The 18,152-nt window shown below is 40.6% G+C and overlaps 1 protein-coding gene across 1 annotated transcript in view; it reads left to right on the top strand.

Annotated features, from left to right (window-relative positions):
- The window catches only part of arid3c (AT rich interactive domain 3C (BRIGHT-like)), a 93,703-nt gene that overhangs the window by 62,872 nt on the left and 12,679 nt on the right, over window positions 1-18,152 (top strand). The window lies entirely within an intron of this gene.

Raw genomic sequence — 18,152 nt, 5'->3', positions numbered from 1 at the left:
ACAGACACTAGGATATATCCTGCTGAGATGTTACAGGTTTGTATTTTCAGTCTTAGGGTTAGTGTTACAAACAAAGGAGACCAGGGTTTGTGTCCTGTATGAAACCAAAAGTCAACGTTGACTCATTTAAAGTCATGTGACTTGTGTTACATACTTATTTTAACCCAAACCACAATCTTTTCATAAACCTAAACTGTGTAAAGGTGTGATGATTATAGATTTTTAATCGTCACCTGCCACCTGAATTTTGTGTTTCTCTTTATATAAATAAAATAAAACATCACCATAGACTGGTGCAGAAACATTCATCAGAATGCAGGAAATCAAGTGTTTAATGCTCAAACTTTTCATATAATTCAGCTTAAAGATTTCTTAAAAATAGTGTTAAAATCTTGTCTCGTCTCGACCTCATGAACCCAATCTCGAATTTCGCGGGTGTTCAAAACCAATGTAACACTAAATTACTGTAAATTGCTACATTCTACAACATGTCCATCTAATAAAACCTCACTCCAGAGTGGAAATCTTTTCTTCATGGAGGTGGAAAATTTATGACCAGCAGGGATAGATAAGGCATTAAAAAGATGCTTTACCAGCTGAATTAGAGGACATGAGGTGTGATGTGGATGAGAACCTGTAGCCAAATGCAGAAGACAGGGTTGGCCAGCACTGTTGTATTACTATATCTGTAATACATGTTGTAAATGTGTAAGTTTTGTATTGCATTACTGGAATGACTTTAGTTTCATTTTGTGCATTTGGAATTACTCCCAGCCTGTGACACTTGGAGGTTGCACTGTCCATGCAATGAAGAAGTGAGCCTATTTTATTGTAATGGAATCAAGTATGTATATTTTTAGATCATACAGTAAAGAGTGACAAAGTGTTATTGTTGGCTGCCAAATGTTGTCAGTGTTCTGGTACTGTGACGTGTTTTAGTTCCATTAGTGCATTTTAGATGTGAGATGAACTGTTGAGGTGAGCTGCATGTCGGCAAAGAGAAGTGTGTGAAGAGTTTTAAAAAAGGGAAATAGAGAAATGTTTGTTACCATTTGTAAAAGAAATCAACATGTATTAAATTGAATTAAAACGGTTTAGCGTACTTAAATAACGATTTCACACTAATAACAATATAAGCAGGGCTACAGTATTATTAGGTTAAGCTATAATGTGTACTGTGACAGTACTGGGAGTTCTCACTGTGGTTTTATGTTCAAAGCCCTTAAAGCAGGGGTCGGCAAATAAGTCTGGCATCAGAAATGATTTCAAACCTTTGAATACTCAAGTGTACGTTTAGCTCGGTATGTAGAGTGTGGGTCTCCCATTGGGAGAGTTGTACGATTGATTCCAATAACCTGCGTACTTTTTTTTCTCCCCTGTTAAACAAATTGATTATAAGGACACTTTTGCACATACTCACAACAAAGCATGTGCCGCAGTGTGTGTGCGCGTCCCGGCGTTTGATCCGCATTCACAAACCTATGGACACTTATTTTCATTTCTCTGAGGAGATTTGATTCATTTGTTGATTTGTTTTGTTGCAGTTCATTATCATGACTACTAATTGAATTGAAGGGATTGAATGAGCAGCCAAAGACATATGTCTCTTAAAATGCCCAGACGTGAAGAAGAGTTCAGGAGACTCAAAGGCCTGCCCACCTACCACTGATCAAACGTGTTCTTTACTTCCTTTGGTGAAAATGTTTAATACATTATTAATTTCTTTCTTTCTTTCTTTTTCAGTTGTATGAACTGGATGATGATGAAAAGCGCAAAGAGTTCCTTGATGACCTTTTCAGTTTCATGCAGAAACGGGGTAAGTTATTTCTACTTTAGTACAAGAATCCACTTGCAAAACCTCATTCTGAACTTAAAAACTCTGAGTATCCCTTGCACCTGCTGTGAAAAGGATGCTCAGTAAAATGCATGCCGAGCTTTGACTTTCACAAAGAAAGTGGCAGCCAGAAATATTCTGTACATGGATACCAGTGCACTCAACTGTTGTGCTCAATACAGCTGGTGAGAAAAATGTTAAACTGATTGGAATTATGGGCAAGATATATAAATAGATATGAATAAATAAAAATAATAAACTAAATCACTTTTTAAAAAATCTTATAAAAATGATTGAGAATAGAAAACCATTGTGTTTTCATAGACTGAATGTCACCGTAAAGGGAGAGTAATGATCTGTTAATTTGTCTTTGTCTATGTTGATCATCAGCCCACACAGCCTACTTTATATATACAGTTACTGGCCACTTTATTATGTGCTAGTACAGGGTTTAAAGGTAACCCTTCAAAACTGCCTTAATTCTTCGTGGCATACTTTCAAAATGGTGTTGGAAACATTCCTCAGATACTTTGGTCAATATTGACATGATAGCATCATGCAGTTGCTGCAGTACGGGGTGCAGCCGAGCCGCCTGGTTCTACATTTTCTGTTACTCCTGGTGTAGTGAAGCTACGAGAGAAGGTTTTTACAATGCCAAAGTTTGATCCATTCTTTGGGAAGTCTCTCTCTCCTGGTGCTGGAGTTGATGCGCGGTTAAAGGTGAGGTTGGCCTGACCTTAGCTGTAGAGGTAGAGGGAGAAGGAGGAGCAGGAGTTTCAGAGGGAGTTGGAGCTTAAGGAATAGATGCTGACCCAGCTGTTAGGATACGCCAGCTGGAGCATAAACATATTTCTTTGGTTTCCGTATTCCATGAGGCTGAAGTTGAGTCTTACTTTGGATCATTCGAACAGCGCTTTGCACTGGCCACCTGATATGTGGGCTATACTACTACAGTGCAAGTTGTCTGCTATGGCACAGGAGGCTTGCTCTTCTTTCTTTGTGGATGATAGTTTAGTCTATGAGAAGGTTAAAGGAGCTATACTGCAGGTGTATGAACTGGTGCAGGGAGATTACAGGCAGCGATTTCGAAATATAAAACAAACCTCTGCCCAGACGTTTGCAGATCTGGTGAGGGAGAAGGGGATCTTATTTGACCAGTGGTGTGCTGCCAGTAAAATGAATGATTTTGCATCTGTGCGGGAGCTTACATTTCTGGAGGAATTTGAAAAACTGTATACCGGAACGCACTGTCGTTTATTTGAATGAGCAAAAGGCTACCACTCTGCAGCAGGCTGCCTCATTGGCCGATGAGTTTGCTCTAACTCATAGAACAGTGTTCACCAAGAGGGACCTACCTTCTTCACGCCCCCAAAACATGGCGATATTCCTGTTGCCCGCACTCCCATACTCTTGCCAAGTGGTAAAACGGAAAAACTGTATTTCTATTGCCACCGACCTAGGCATATGGTTATCGAAACAAAAACAAGGGAATGCTTCAAGGCAGCCAAAAGGTGTGGGGTTAATTAAAACAGTGCCCCCAATGGTCAGTCCTCTGCTCTGGAAGAGCCTGATGGGAGTTTTAAGCCTAAATAATCTAAGCCTTAATTTTTTTAGGCGTCTGTGTTGTGCAGACTACACGACTTTCAGCGTCAGCCAATGGCCGTGCTGTTCACACTACACAACTTGCCATTTTGTGAAGAGAGTCTGAAGTCGTTGTGGCGTTCACACTTCGTGACTGGTCGGTGACAGGGGGTCACACACTACGCGAGCTGACAATGACTGTCACCAGACGCTGGTCTCCAAACCACGTTTTGTATTTGTTTTTTTCCCCTGTGGCAGTCCTGTCATGTTTTCCTGTCATTGGAGTGGACTTTATAATGGGTAATGATATTGCAGATGGCAAAGTGTACCTTACTACTGAGGTGGTGGATATTCCCATACTTCCCATAGCAGAGGCTGATGATCTAGCAGCACCCTCAAGTGTTTTCAGCTAGTTGTTTGACTCATGCGCAAGCACGTTAGCAGGCTGAAAATGTTGATTTGTCTGACTCACTCTTTGCTTCTGTGTTGTCAGGGGGTTGCCTCCTGCTGGTAAGGTGATGAATCGTGACCCCAAAAGTGCGATGGAGTCAGCCACTGCCCAAACCGTGCTCTTTCTGCTTACCCGCGAAGCACTTAGCAGTACTCAGAAATGTGACTCCTCATTGGAGAAATGTTTCACCGCTGCTGCAGCTGAGAGTAGTGGTGAGAAGTATATCTAGTTGAGGGTACTGATGCGTAAGTGGGTCTCACAGGTCATGACTGGGCTAGTGTCAGATTATTGTTCCCACCGGCTGCTGACAGAAAGTTTTAGAGTTGGCACATGAACTGTATGGTCCGGTCATCTGGGTGTTACTAAAACCTACAACCATATTTTGAAGCACTTGTTTTGGCCAGGGATGAAGTTGGATGTAGTATGTTTTTGCAACACCTGCCAGATGGTGGGGAAGCCGAATCAGGTAGTGTCTCCAGCCCCTCTGCGTCCTATTTCAGCTGTTGGGGAGCCTTTTGAACGTGTCATTGTTGACTGTGTCGCAAACAAAGGCAGGTAATCACCAGCTGTCATTAAAGCGTTAGCCAAGTTCTTTACCACCTCTGGGCTGCCAAAAGTTGTGCAGACCGATCAAAGAACTAACTTTCTCTCTAAAATCTTCACACAGACTATGCAGGTGTTGGGGGTGTCCCATGTGGTGTTCAGCGCTTACCACCCCGAGTCACAAGGTGCGCTAGAGTGATGGCATCAAACACTCAAATCAGTGTTACGCAAGTATTGTTATGATACTGAAAAGGATTAGGATGAGGGAGTGCCTTTTGTTCTTTTCACCTGTTGTGAAGCTAAACAAGGGTCCTTGGGGTTCAGCCCAGCTGAACTTGTGTTTGGGCATGGTATCCGTGGCCCTATGAACGTGCTGAAAGAGCAGTTTATGTCTGATTCAGGTACTGTGACTAATGTGTTGGATTTTGTTTCTCGGAAACAAAGGAGAGGCTGCATCGTGCCTCCTCCTTAGCCAGACACAGTCTTTCCTCTGCCTGGAGTAAAATGAAGAGGTGGTTTGATAGGAGGACGGTGAAATGACAGTTTCAGCCTGGGGACCAAGTTTTGGTTCTGCTCCCCATGCCTGGCTCTGCTCTCTCTGCTCGTTTTTCAGGGCCATATGTGGTAGAACATAAGGTGTCCGATACAGACTACGTCATCCACACTCCTGAGCGGAAAAGAAAGACCCAGTTATGTCACATTAACATGTTGAAGCCCTATCAGTCCAGGGGTACTGGACCAGTAAGGCAGGGGACCAAAGACTGCCGTCCTTTGCAGGAGTCCCATTGTTGTGGTCTGTGCTGAAGCTTCAGATGATGATGCAGATTAACCAGTGCTTAGTGAGGGTCAGCAGAGTGGTAGGTTACCAAACTCAGAGTTCCTCTCTAACATTGACTCACCACTGTCATATCTGCCTTTGTAACCCCTGATTATTTTCTTCAGTACACAGTAATGGCCTTTGGTATGAGGAATGCACCTGCCACCTTGATGCGCCTGATGTATATCTGAATGATGAGGTGGTATATTCTGACATGTGGGCAGACCACCTAGCTAGGCTGAGGCTTGACTCTTAACCTCTCAAAGTGTGACTTTGGTAAGGCCAGCGTTACTTACTTAGGAAAGCAAGTCGGTCATGGACAGGTGCATCCTGTTAATGCAAAACTTGAGACTGTGTTGTCCTTTCCATCTCCTACTACCCGACGTGAGCTTCGCCTTTTCTTGCGGCTAGCTATTATCTGTGTTTCTGTAGAAACTTTTCTGTGGTAGTTACTCCGCTTACTCAGCTGTGTATCACCTCTGTTTCCTTCACATGGAACGAGCAGTGTGAACATGCTTATAAAGTTGCAAAGTCTCTCCTCTGTAATGCTCCTGTTCTCGCTGCTCATAACTTCTCCTCCCCCTTCAAGTTGGAAGTTGATGCCAGTGCCAGTGGGGCCGGTGCTGTACTGCTGCAGGATGGTGAAGGTGACGTGAGCCATCCAATGTGCTACTTCTCTTCAAAGTTCAAACGCCACCAATTGAACTATTCAACAATCGAGAAGGAGACACAGGCCATGCTCCTAGCATTTCCATGTGCACGTGGGCTTCCAGCTCCTACCTTTAGAAATCTATACTGATCATAACCCTCTTGTGTTTCTCTCCCAGATGTACCATAACCAGCGATTGATGCGCTGGGCTATGTTGGTTCAGGGGTACAACATCGTGATTAAACACAAGAGAGGAGCAGATAATGTGGTAAGGCATCAGATAAGGAATCAGATAAGGCTGATGCTTTATCCCGTGCATATCTCATCATGGAATACCATATTGTATTATGGCTGTGTGCACTAGTAGAAGATTGTAAGTGGGAGAATTGGCTGTTTTTGGATTATAAACATTAGATGTTTATATTTATGTGGGGGAGTGTTACGGAGGGGTATTGTTGTGTTGTCTGTCTCATCCTCTTGTTGCTAGGTTCCACGTGTGCGCTTGGTGAGCCTGATTGCTGACTGACTGTGTTCACTCAGCTACAGAATAAAGGAGGCGGTGCCTCCATGGATGAGCAAACTCCATCTGCTGAGAAAGACTTAGAAATGCATTTGAAAACTCCAGAAAAAGCTAGTAGTGGTTAGTTTTATTTTTATCAAAACTTATTAACAATTTAGACTGTGGAGGACTTTTAATGTTAATAGTAATATTTTAAAGTTAATCCTTTGTGATACAGGGAGCCAGTGTTGTCGAATCAACAGAGGAGTGACATGTTCTGTGAACTTGGAGCGTGTTATGATCCTTGGTGCAGGGTTTTAGATGTGTTGCAGTCGGGGAATAAGTTAGAATGCTAGAATTGCATTGCAGTAATCAATGTGTGATGTGACCAAAGCATTTACTAAAACTTCCATTGAGTGTTTGGGTAGAGCAGGGCATAGTCTAAAGATGTTACGCAGATGGAAAAAGGCAGTCCAGGGTATATTATTGATATGGCTGGAGAAAGAGAGGTACTGTCCAATATGTCTATGAAGATTCTCAGTCATCCAGGTCATAGTTACTGTTCCAGTATCTTCAACCAAGTCCAGTTGCCCTTCACTTTAACCTTCGTTGGATGCTGTCCAATATGACACCAAGGCTGTTAACCTGCATGGAGACAGGTATGACGGCTACAATAATGGGGAGTTAGCTGATGTTGGTTTTTGACAGAGTAGATTTTGAACCAATGAGGAGTAGCTCAGTCTTACTATTGTTAGTTAGTTGTCATCCATGTCTGTATATCATGTAGACAGGCAGTAAGTGTACTGGAGGGGATTGTGGAGCTGGGGTTTGTGGACACATAAAGCAGTGTATTGTCAGCATAACAATGAAAATAAATGTCATAGTGCTGGAAGATGTTGCCAAGAGGGAGGAGGTAAATGATAAACAGAAGTGGTCCCAATACTGAACCCTGCAGTACTCATTGGTGAATTCTGGAGGATATGATACGGCCTTAATGAGCAGTAGGTTGGTGTTGAACAGCACAGCTTTATGGTCTAAGATGGGAAGCTCAGCAGATGTAATGTTATAGGGTAAGACTAAAGCCCCTTTTCCACCACTGGTACCAGCTCAACTCGATTGAAATCGACTTGCTTTTGGCCCGCCATTGAACACCCTCAATTTAGCTGGTTGTCATAGCAATGCCACACAACTGCTGCGACGTAATTTTCACCGTGACACACTGAAACCCACACACACCACTGCCTCTTGATTTAAGTTAAAACGATTCAATATTACTCAAAATGTAAAGACAGAACAGCAGTATAAAACAGCTGTGTTTTCCTCTGCCGTTGTTGCTGCAGTGGTCTGTGTGACTATGGGACCAGAGGGTTCTGAGGGGTCTCGTTAGCTTCCGCTGCCAGCACATGTGGAGCTCCTCAACTCTGAAAACGTTTAATCATATTTTCGATCTGCCATCAATTTTCATAAAACTGCTGATATTTGAAATGTACACAGTTGATTTCTCGCCTCAAAACATCTCAGTAGTGGATTTAGTGATGATATAGCACAGTGATGAACATATTAGATGATTTTGGTGGTCTGTATAGGATAGCAATAATAGTAGGTGTGGGTCCAGCCAGGAATTCAATGGAAGACTGATCAGGTATACAGAGTGGTGTTAGTTTTATACACTCACGATAGATCAGAGGTCGCCTCCCCTATCCCCAGAGCGTGGTTTGGTTATGTAGATAAAGCCAGGTGGAGCTGCTGAATTAAGCTGAGGGAAATCATTCTGTGGCTGTAATGTTTCCGTGAGATCATAAAAGTGATTTGTGAGGAAGTGACTGACTAGAGGGGCTTTTTTTGGCAATAGAGCGGATGTTGTAGAGAGTAAACTTTTAACAGGACGTGTGTGTGTGCAGATGTTTTGGCTAGTGGAGTTGGAACACGCTGTGGACTGTGCCGGCTGGTTGCCCTGTGCTTGATAACTGTCTGAATGGGTAAAATGGAGTGGTGTATCAACGGATGAGGCTAGCTGGGGAACTGTACTCTGAGTTGTCAGTGTGAAACGTGAGGAAGGTTCTGGGGAGGGGGTGTGCGATGTAAATAGTCAGTCACGTGGAGCGGACTGTACAGCGTGCTGCCAGTTAGCTGCTAGCACTTGGCTACCCTGCCTGTTAGGGTGGACTCCATCAGTCTTTTTTTCAGGAGCACAAGGCCAACGTGCCATGTTTTTGTTACTTTGAAATCCATGTTCTGTACATAGTGTTTTACATGTCTGCAGATACATTTGTTTTATGTCCTCACCTGACTTACAATGCGCTGACTTGGAATTAGGGAAAAGTGATTTTTACTGTAGGTTATTATCCATTCTGTGACATCATCTGAATTGCTAAAACAAGAATAACTACTTTTGGTTTGAAAGTAATAGTTTGTATCTTTGGACATAAGATCATATGAGTTACTCACTAGAATTTATATTCACACATATAATATAAATATTTAATTTCTGTTACCAATAGCAGTAGTATTTTTTAAAAATGTTATATAAACTTATATAAAAAGGTTCCACTGTATTATATTTTTCTTTTGTTGCTTGTATTTGAACATAATGTTGTATACTGCCACCTGCAGTGTACACTGTATTTGATCTAATTGATGTGTTTGTAAAGAGAAGAAATGTATGACACAAATGGGTTCTATTACTATGACACGATACTGTCTTTATGAAGGTTCCGGGCGGGAATATCCCAAAAACTCCCATTTGACCACAGTCCAGCTGTGTGCTGTGACAGCTGTAGGAAAGCACACGTTGATGAAGTAATGATGTAGTTGGGTGGTCACTTGGGTTTAGTGACAGTATGGATTGTTGTTGGACCGGTCAATTAAAGATTGATTTTGGACTTAGCGTAGGAGACATTGTCAGTGCAAAGCAGATCAGGAGCAGCCTATCTCCACTGCTCGCCTCTGACAACTGTGATCAGAGTGAACTGCTCCAAATATCCCAATCAATGTTTCTTGAAAACATCACTGTCATTCTACACTGACGATGTCAGCCACCATGGCTTGCTCCCCGTGAAAAGTTTAGACCGTACAGTGCACCTTTCATTTAGCTTATTTATTTGCTACCTAAATGCAGACCACAATAATACAAGAGGTTTGGGCCATCTTGTCAGAGTAGTCATAGTATGTCTTGATCAGCAGTGAGCCTAAGATGTAGACGTCAGGTTTTGTTTTGTTTTTTTCACTCGAACTGTGTTTGAGCCTTCTTAAATCCGCAGATAAATTGATATTTTGGTATCTGGAGTTGTGAGAAGAGAAGCCAACAAGTCTTACAAATTAACAACAAAATACATCATTTGTCGTTGTTACAACCCCCCAGAAAGGCTCATTACAAAAGAGGCCTGACAGACGAGTCAAGGACTTGCAATAAAAACATTAGCTTGCCATAAATCAGCCATAAACACCAGAATAATAGGTCCAATGGGAAAATTAACAATAGAAAGGGAAACCATCCAAACCAGCCCATCTAGATCCTACAGCTAAGGGCTACATCACACAGGTCTCAATCACCAACTGCTGTGGACAAAAGAGAACGAGCCAAAGATCCCACCCCCTCTTTATTGTTTTTCCCACAGTAAGACCAGACTTAATGCACCTGGGGAAAGAACAGAAGACCTCACGAGTCAATCATATGCACATCATAACCAGCATGGTGGAGCGGCCTTCCAAAAAGACACATATAAATGTTTTCTGATCAACAGAACAACATTGTTTGTCAGCGCATTCTAAAAACTACACACTACCGCTATAATGACGTTCTGGTTTGGTTTAGGCATAAAAAGTACTTGGTCAAGGTTAGGGAACATTATGGTTGTGTTCAAAAGACACCAATGTAGACTATTGGTAGGAAACAGGAAACACACCTATGTACTATTGTGATGTAAGACTGGCTTGAATATCAGGATATTTAGGGTTCAGTCTCTTGCCCACTTTGACTTCAGCGATCTTCTGGTTAACGTGCAACCTGCTCTACCTCCTGAGCCACAGCTATAGGTGCGGTGGTGCAGGTCCTGCAGGATATTGTTTATTGTTAAATATCTTGTCCCACGAGATCTTGCAAGATTAAAATGTGATGATTTTTTTTCATCTTGTTTCGCGATACTCACGCAATTGACACTTTTCACATGCTCTCACACCACACGTCAATTTTCCCACATAGTGGAAAAACAAATGTATAACCAAGAACGTCAACTTGCTTCATGACATGTGACACTGCCGTACGCCATGATAGTTATCAAGTGAAGCTACTCTCGCAGAGAGTTGTGACTTAGTGGTAATGTAACTGTTAGAGTTTTGCAATATAAACATCTAAGAACTGAGGCTTTGCTCTGTTTGGAACTGGGAGCTGCACCTTGAGCTCCTGATGATTGTGGTGAGATTTCCGCCTGATCAAAAGTGTCTGAAGGGGAAACTACCAGTAGAGCACTAATGTAATGCACAGCATTATAAAAAATATTATGAATTCTTTTTAAATGACAATGTTAGTCTCCTAATATTACGACTTTTTCCTTGACATGTCAGAGAACACAGATATATGGGAAAGATTCTGAATAAGCATAAAGTTTTGAACATGAACAGAAAACCGGCTGAAACACAGGAGATGCGTCTCTTCTCGTCTCGTATAGTCTCGTGGGTTAAGTGTCTCATCACACACATATTCTCTACCCAAAACTGGCAGACCAGACTGGCTCAGCACCGTCTTCACCACAGCAGTACAGGACAACACCCACATTACTGCTGCTGCCACACCAATCCACCTGTCAATCTCAAGTTTGAGTTTGCCTAGATACTTGAACTTTTTTAACCTGGAGCAGCAATCCACTGTTTTCTACCAAAGAACCATGGCCTCAGACTTGGAGGTGCTGACTTTCATACATAAAAATTCCAGTGAATTTCATGCAGTGAGGTATAAAAATGTAGATTTGGGAAACAATTTTGTAAAAACTGAATCAACTGGCAGATTACTAGCTTATGGTGGCTAGTGTAAACTTTAGGTAATTATTGTTGACCTTTCTATGTCAGTTCAGAAACTTTATGACTCTTCTCCACTATTGCTACTGTTACAGTAAGTTTTAATATTTAGCATGATCACATCCAGTAAGTGTCACTTGTGGCCACTGTTGAGTAAAAGTTACACAGTCTATATAACAAAAAGCAAGTATTGAGGCGTGTTTGATTAATGTGCCCTAGTCTGTTAAAGTCAACCATGGTGGTGAAAGTTTGCTACTCACTCTTTCTTCACTTTGCCCACATTTGTATTTCTGCTCTTTAAAGATGGTGGCAGCCATAATCTGGCTTCAAAACCCTTCTTTATAAAGCTTCTGTATGTGTCATATAGCATTTTCAGGATTCTTTAAAATATGTTGTACTCCCCACTGTGTTTTCCCCTACAAGAAATACAGATGTGCTGCCCCTCTGTGATAGTTATGAAGACATATTTTCTCTGTCAGAGGAACCTTCATGACTTGAATCATGCAGCAGGTGGCCAGAACACATTTGTGTTAGTTTTTCAGTCTTGGGAGCAGAAACATGGAATCCTCATTGAGAGATTCCATCAAAAGTAGAGCAGACAATAGTCATGATGGCTTCCTTTGTGTGTTGATAAATACCCAGGGTGATTTACTGTTGCCCTTAGGGCTGTGGTTATTAATTGATTATTATCTCTAAGGACTACCATCAGCACTTTTTCCTCAAATAAGTCAACTTTTGTCCCCTACCTTATTGCCTAAGAATACTATGTGGCAGATGAAAAGGCTACTTGAGAGTTACCTTAAAAAATGGCTGAGTCTTCGATCGCTGTGACACTAAATATTCCTCTTTACTTTACTGCAGCATCCTGCTTTCACCTTTCAGTTGACTTCCCTTATTTTTATGTTGTTCTTTGTTCTTTGGTCCTAACACAGCTAGCCCAGGGGGAAAAAGCTGTTGTGTGGGTTCTGTCACTGGCCTGTGTGCAGTATTCATTTAAGTAAATGGTCTTGTGTTTTTATATTTCATGTTTTCATAGCAATAATAATGATAATTATAAAAAAGTAATATAAGTATATATTTTTATATTTATTTAATTTATTTTTGTTCTGCTCATTTCCACATTTCAGCCAATCTTAAATTAAGTAGGTGTTGGTAGCCAGAACATCAAAATGTCTTGCATTCTAATTTTCTTTTTCCCAGACATGTCCTCTTTTTTGGGACCTTAAAAATTTGTCCAGCTGGGATTTCTAAATCGCCCAAAATGTCCAAGATTTGGCTTTTGCTTTCTACAGTTGGCATTCACTGTGTGAGTTTTTGCATTGCTTTGACCAGTACCGGCACCACGGACGTCACTAGCCCCCAGGGTATGCATAACTTGCGCTTACTGTATTAAAAATACACTTATGTCAACAACCAGTGAAGAAGCCAAGATGTTAACAAATAAAAAGCGACAGACATATTCTGTTCTTCCATTTCTCCTCTGAACAAAAAGCTGCACTGTGGATTGGTCCGATCAGAGTGTGATTTTGCTCTGTAGTTTTGCTTGCATATAAACAAGCTGTTGATAAGGATCCCAATTAAAGTGGCTACTGTCTGAAGTTAATAACCTGACGGTGGAAGGAATAACAGATTTGGAGTAATAATTACTATATGTATGATTGCTTTTATTTTATTATATTTTCCTGATTGTATATCTGTGGGTGTGCGGTGATGCAGTAGTTAGCACTGTCGCCTCACAGCAAGAAGGTTGTGGGTTCAAACTCCGGTTGCCCCGACCTTTCTGTGTGGAGTTTGCATGTTCTCCCCGTAGCGTTGTAGTACTCGAGACCGGTCTTAAGACCACGTATTGATGGTCTTGTCTCGGACTTGACCGCATTTGTACTCGGACATTGAGGACTCGGGATTTTATTTCAAGACCATAACTTTGGGAATATCAATTGCTTTGGCATTGTCTGATTTATTTGTTAACATCCTAACTTTGATTGGATGTAAAACGTATTTCTTCAAATGCAATAACCCTAATTAAAAATGTGTTGTTACTGTTAAAGGAGCATTGAATAAAGATGCTTACGTTAATTTCAGATCTTAGTGTTTGTATGTGGGTGTTTTCATAGGTACCTCTCAATTTTAGAGGTACCTATGATGTCATCCCACATTTTATCGTGCGTCATGCAATGTGGGGAACTGGTCTTGGTCTTGACTCGGTCTCGTCCTCCCTCGGTCTTGGTCACAACTTGGTCTCAGCCCCTAAAAGTCTTGGTCTTGTCTCAGTCTCAATAAACTGGTCTTCCTCCCACCATCCAAAGACAAGACAGCCTAGCTTAATTGGTTTCTCTAAAATTGTCCTTAGGTGTGAGTGGTTGTCTGTCTATGTGTGGCCCTGTGATGGACTGGCGACCACCAGCGCTTGACGATGGATGGATATCTGTGGGTATATGCTCATGTATAGCCTAGCCATTTAGGCAACATATTTATTCAATTTAAGGTACAAAAAGGTACATTTTCACATACGAGGAATTTGCCTTGGTATAAATTGGTGCTTACAGTACACATGAACATAAATAGAAACATAAATATATAAAAAGTAAGGAGATAAAAGCTGAGACTTTTTCTTGCAGCCTGGATGTCTCATTAAAAAAGGTTGAAGGGGTGCTACAGCAAACATTTGAAATGATGAACTCGTTCTGAATGAATGGTTATGATTTTTGACAAGTTAGCACTAAGCAATAACAAATTAGTGACTAACCACCCTGTAGAGCACTTGTCTTAAAAAGGATTTAATGAATGAGAACAATGTACATAATGAAGAAAACTATTTTATTTGAGTTGAATTGTTGAATATCAATTAGCTTTTGAAATGTTACAAATAGGCCTGCTATAAAAAATCTGTAGGCAGACATAGGCCAAATAAAGTGTAACCCATAAATATATTAGTATTATGCTAACATTAAGCTTTTCATTTATTGTTATAATATTACACTAATACAGAAAGTTATACTAGTTACTCCCCAAGGTGGATAGTGCCTCTGCAGTGGACACATGCAGATTTAGCCAGAGCAGGATGCCATTGTACAAATCTTTGCTTCTTTTGACGTTCTACAAAAATGTATTGTTGCACACATTGCCATGGTACCACCAATTACTTAATTAATAATAATAATTTACAATTTTCACACATTTCACCTATATTAAAATTTTTGCTTTCTGACCAAACTGTAAATGCAATAACATCAGCCTCGGCTGTACTTTGTGTTTAGTGCTAATTAGAAAATGTTAGCATGCTAACACACGTACTGAGTAAGCTGGTGAACATGGTAAACATTATTGATGCTAAACTACGATAATTTAGTATAACCAAAAGTGCTAAGGATGAAATAACTAATTCTGGAATTTTATCCATCTTACAATTTAGTTCCTTCTTAATGAGCATTAAAGCCTCACAGAGAAAGTCCATTAAAATGGTAATTGGTTTGTATTTGTATAGTGCCTTTCTTTGATACCACTCAAACAGCTTTACACTACATCACATTGACTCATTCACACACATTCAGACTGCCAGAGGTGCCAAATGCACATCAGAACATGAATAACATTCATACACATCCGTACACTGATGGCACAGCCACCAGAAGCAGTTTGGGGTTCACTGTCTTGCCCAAGGACACCTCAGCACATGGACAACCACTCTACCCCCTGAGCCACAGCCGCCACGATTAAAAGTGTTAAAAGCGTCTCTAAATGAAAGTTTCTGACCTCTCAACCACAGACAGAGTAGGGAAGTTTGTTTCTTTAAAATCGACTCACAAATACATAGTTTCATTTATTAAAAGGGCTCAGTGTTTTCGGAAAAGAGCTGCCCACTGCAGGTTTTGTCAAACATTACTCAGGAGATAATTGTGCATTTGACAGGAACTATTTCAGTGGCTGATGGATCCACACGTGGTGCTCTGGTAAGTATTTGGGGCAACAGGACGGTGTTGTTGTCAATGTCGGACTGACTCAGAATAAACGGCTATGTGTGTGTGTGTGTGTGTGTGTGTGTTAATTTGCCTGATATCAGACAGAATTGTCAACACACAATTTACAATAACACTATAATTGAGTTCTGTGTGTGAACTCAGTTTATTATTGTCTTGTGTCTTTTCATGGGATGAAAAGGAGAAATAAATAGAATATCACCAGACCTAAAATGTAGGCTGGTCTGGGCCAAATAAACTTTGCTTAGGCCCTGAATCTTCATAAGCTGGTGATGTTTAACAGTCTGTGTGTAGAACAGACTTAGATGTTGGTTTCGCCGTGACACTGCATTAATTGTAATTTCATGGGTTAAAAGAGCAGAGTCGATGAGGAGGAGAAATTCTCATCTCATTATCGGCTCGGAGGTGCAAAGTGAACGCATCAGCGATGAAGCCAAGCATAAAGATGATTACTGCACTTCTAAAGCTCCTGATGTTCCACATTGTTCCAATTACAAACTCCACCTCTCTTAACAGCTGAGGGAATAGCTGAAGACTGTGCAAAGTGGATTTCTTCCACCTTGTCCACCATTGCTCATTGTCATAATGATACATGGCCTGATGAGATAGTTTGTGCTGACAAAAGGCCTCCATCCTCAGTCTTTTATTCCTTATATCTCTTTCAGGGAATCAGAGAGACGAATACATCACCCTCCGTATTGAAAGCACACAAATCTTGTTTTAAGAGACTTGTCTCCCTCTGATTCTGTCAGACAAAGGCTGAGGGTTTTATTTATTACCTCAATCCTTGTTTGGTTGGCTATTGTGTCTTCACCAAAATAATAGTTTTATAGATCAGCACAGATACACATTATAATCAGTGGTAATAAAGATAATGCTTGAGGGGGAGGGTGGAGGCTGAGGATCTCTAGTGCTGGTTTTGTTTTGTATCACACTGTTTTACTAGAGAACTTCATTCTGCCAGACATTAACTGCAGTTTAGAAATATCCTAAGAAAACCGTGAATGTTTTTGCGTATCATTTTCTCAATTTTACATGCAAACAAAACATTTATCTGTTTTAGTCACAATTCAGGCTTTCAGTTTTTAGTTAAAGGTTGGCTCAATTTGAAGCTACAGTTAACTTAAAATGATTTGGTTAAAGTTTTGTTAGTTAAAGATACACTTATTGATTTTGTCGAAGCACCAAATTACGGTCCTTGTCTTTCAAGTATGTGTATTCCTTAGATGCAACACAAGATGTACAGTGAAGTGTAAATTGTGGACATCAAAATGTACAGTATAAAGACAAAAAAAGAGGTATGGCACAGAGGGTGTTCTTCACTGCAGCCCCTTCTTACTAAAACTTGCTTGAATTTACCTTACCTTAAATTAAACTTACTTTGCTGATAAGTGATCTTAAACCATTTGCAAAAGAAGAACATGCACATCAGTGCATGGGATAGGTAGAGTAAGGCTAGGCCATATAACAATAATTATTGCGATATAATTTTCCTCAATAACAATATAACAAATTTTCTGTATCACAAATGGATCAGCACTTAATTTTTCTATTAAGATATTTATTTTGTTGAGGAAAAAACACTGAATAAAGATTTTACATGATGTTACTCATGCATATTTGTTGAAAAAAAGATTTTATCATAACGGTTTCAAATGTTCTACCAGTTTGGCAAGTGTTTGTCATGTTTTGATCATAAAGAACAGCTTAAAACCAGAATTAACCATCTGGTTTCTTCAACTTTCACTAAGGAGCAAAAATCAGCCTTTAAACTTAAAGGAAATGTACTGATATTGACTGAAATTTTTTATTGTGATGACATTTTTGGCCATGTCACCCAGCCCTAATTTGTGTTTTGGATCTCTAGCTTGAGCTTGTGCAGGATCAAAGTTCACAGTCCTAATGGTATGGGGAAGAGACAGCGAAGAAGTTTGTCACTTGGCAGTCCACTGAGTGGTTTCCATTTAGGTTAGGTGTGGTACGAGTCCTTGATAATCTGTTGTGCTCTGGCTCTGTGCCACTTTGTGTACAATCCAAGAGAGTAATGAGGTCTGCACTGATGTTGCAATACTCTCTGCAGGGCTTTGTGGTCCTGACCGGTGCTGCTGTCATACTAGGCAGTGATTATTTCTGCCAGGAAGCTTTCAGCAGCAATTAATTTTTATTTATATTGCGCCAATTCATAACAAAAGTTAGCTTATTTTTCTTTTCTCATAGAGCAGGTCTAGACCGTACTACTGTCATATTATTTACAGAGACCACAGAGTTTCTACAATAAGCAAGCAGTTGGTGACAGAGGCAAGGAAAAACATCCTTTTAAGAGGCGGAAACCTCGAGCAGAACCCAGACTCATGTTGGGTGGCCATCTGCCTCAAACGGTTGGTGTGAGCGAGAGAGACTGTAGTTGCACCATAGTCTTCCTCAGCACAGAATATAGTATATTGTCATTTATGTCATGTAAACGTACTGACAAAAAGATCGCAATTATTTTACATGATGAGATCAGATTCATCATGTGGTGCTTTGTCTTCATTTGGATTGTAACGTTCATTTCTTTAGACCTTCTCACAAACCTCGGGCCTGTTGTGAAAGTTCATTCATTACCTACAGAAATCATTTTTTGTCTAAATCAAGCGTCTCCTGCATTTTCTTTTCCAGAGAGCGTTGTCAAGGCACTTCAGTTTCACACTTACTGCTGCTGTTCTCTTGTGAGGAGAGCGGAACATCAATCTTTTGTTTTAATAGTGTCTCATTCGTTCTCATGCCAGCACCGCGAAATGAAGCCGTA

The sequence above is a fragment of the Micropterus dolomieu genome, linkage group LG21, assembly GCF_021292245.1.
Source record: "Micropterus dolomieu isolate WLL.071019.BEF.003 ecotype Adirondacks linkage group LG21, ASM2129224v1, whole genome shotgun sequence".
NCBI lineage: Eukaryota > Metazoa > Chordata > Actinopteri > Centrarchiformes > Centrarchidae > Micropterus > Micropterus dolomieu.
This window is presented reverse-complemented; position numbering and strand designations above follow the sequence as displayed.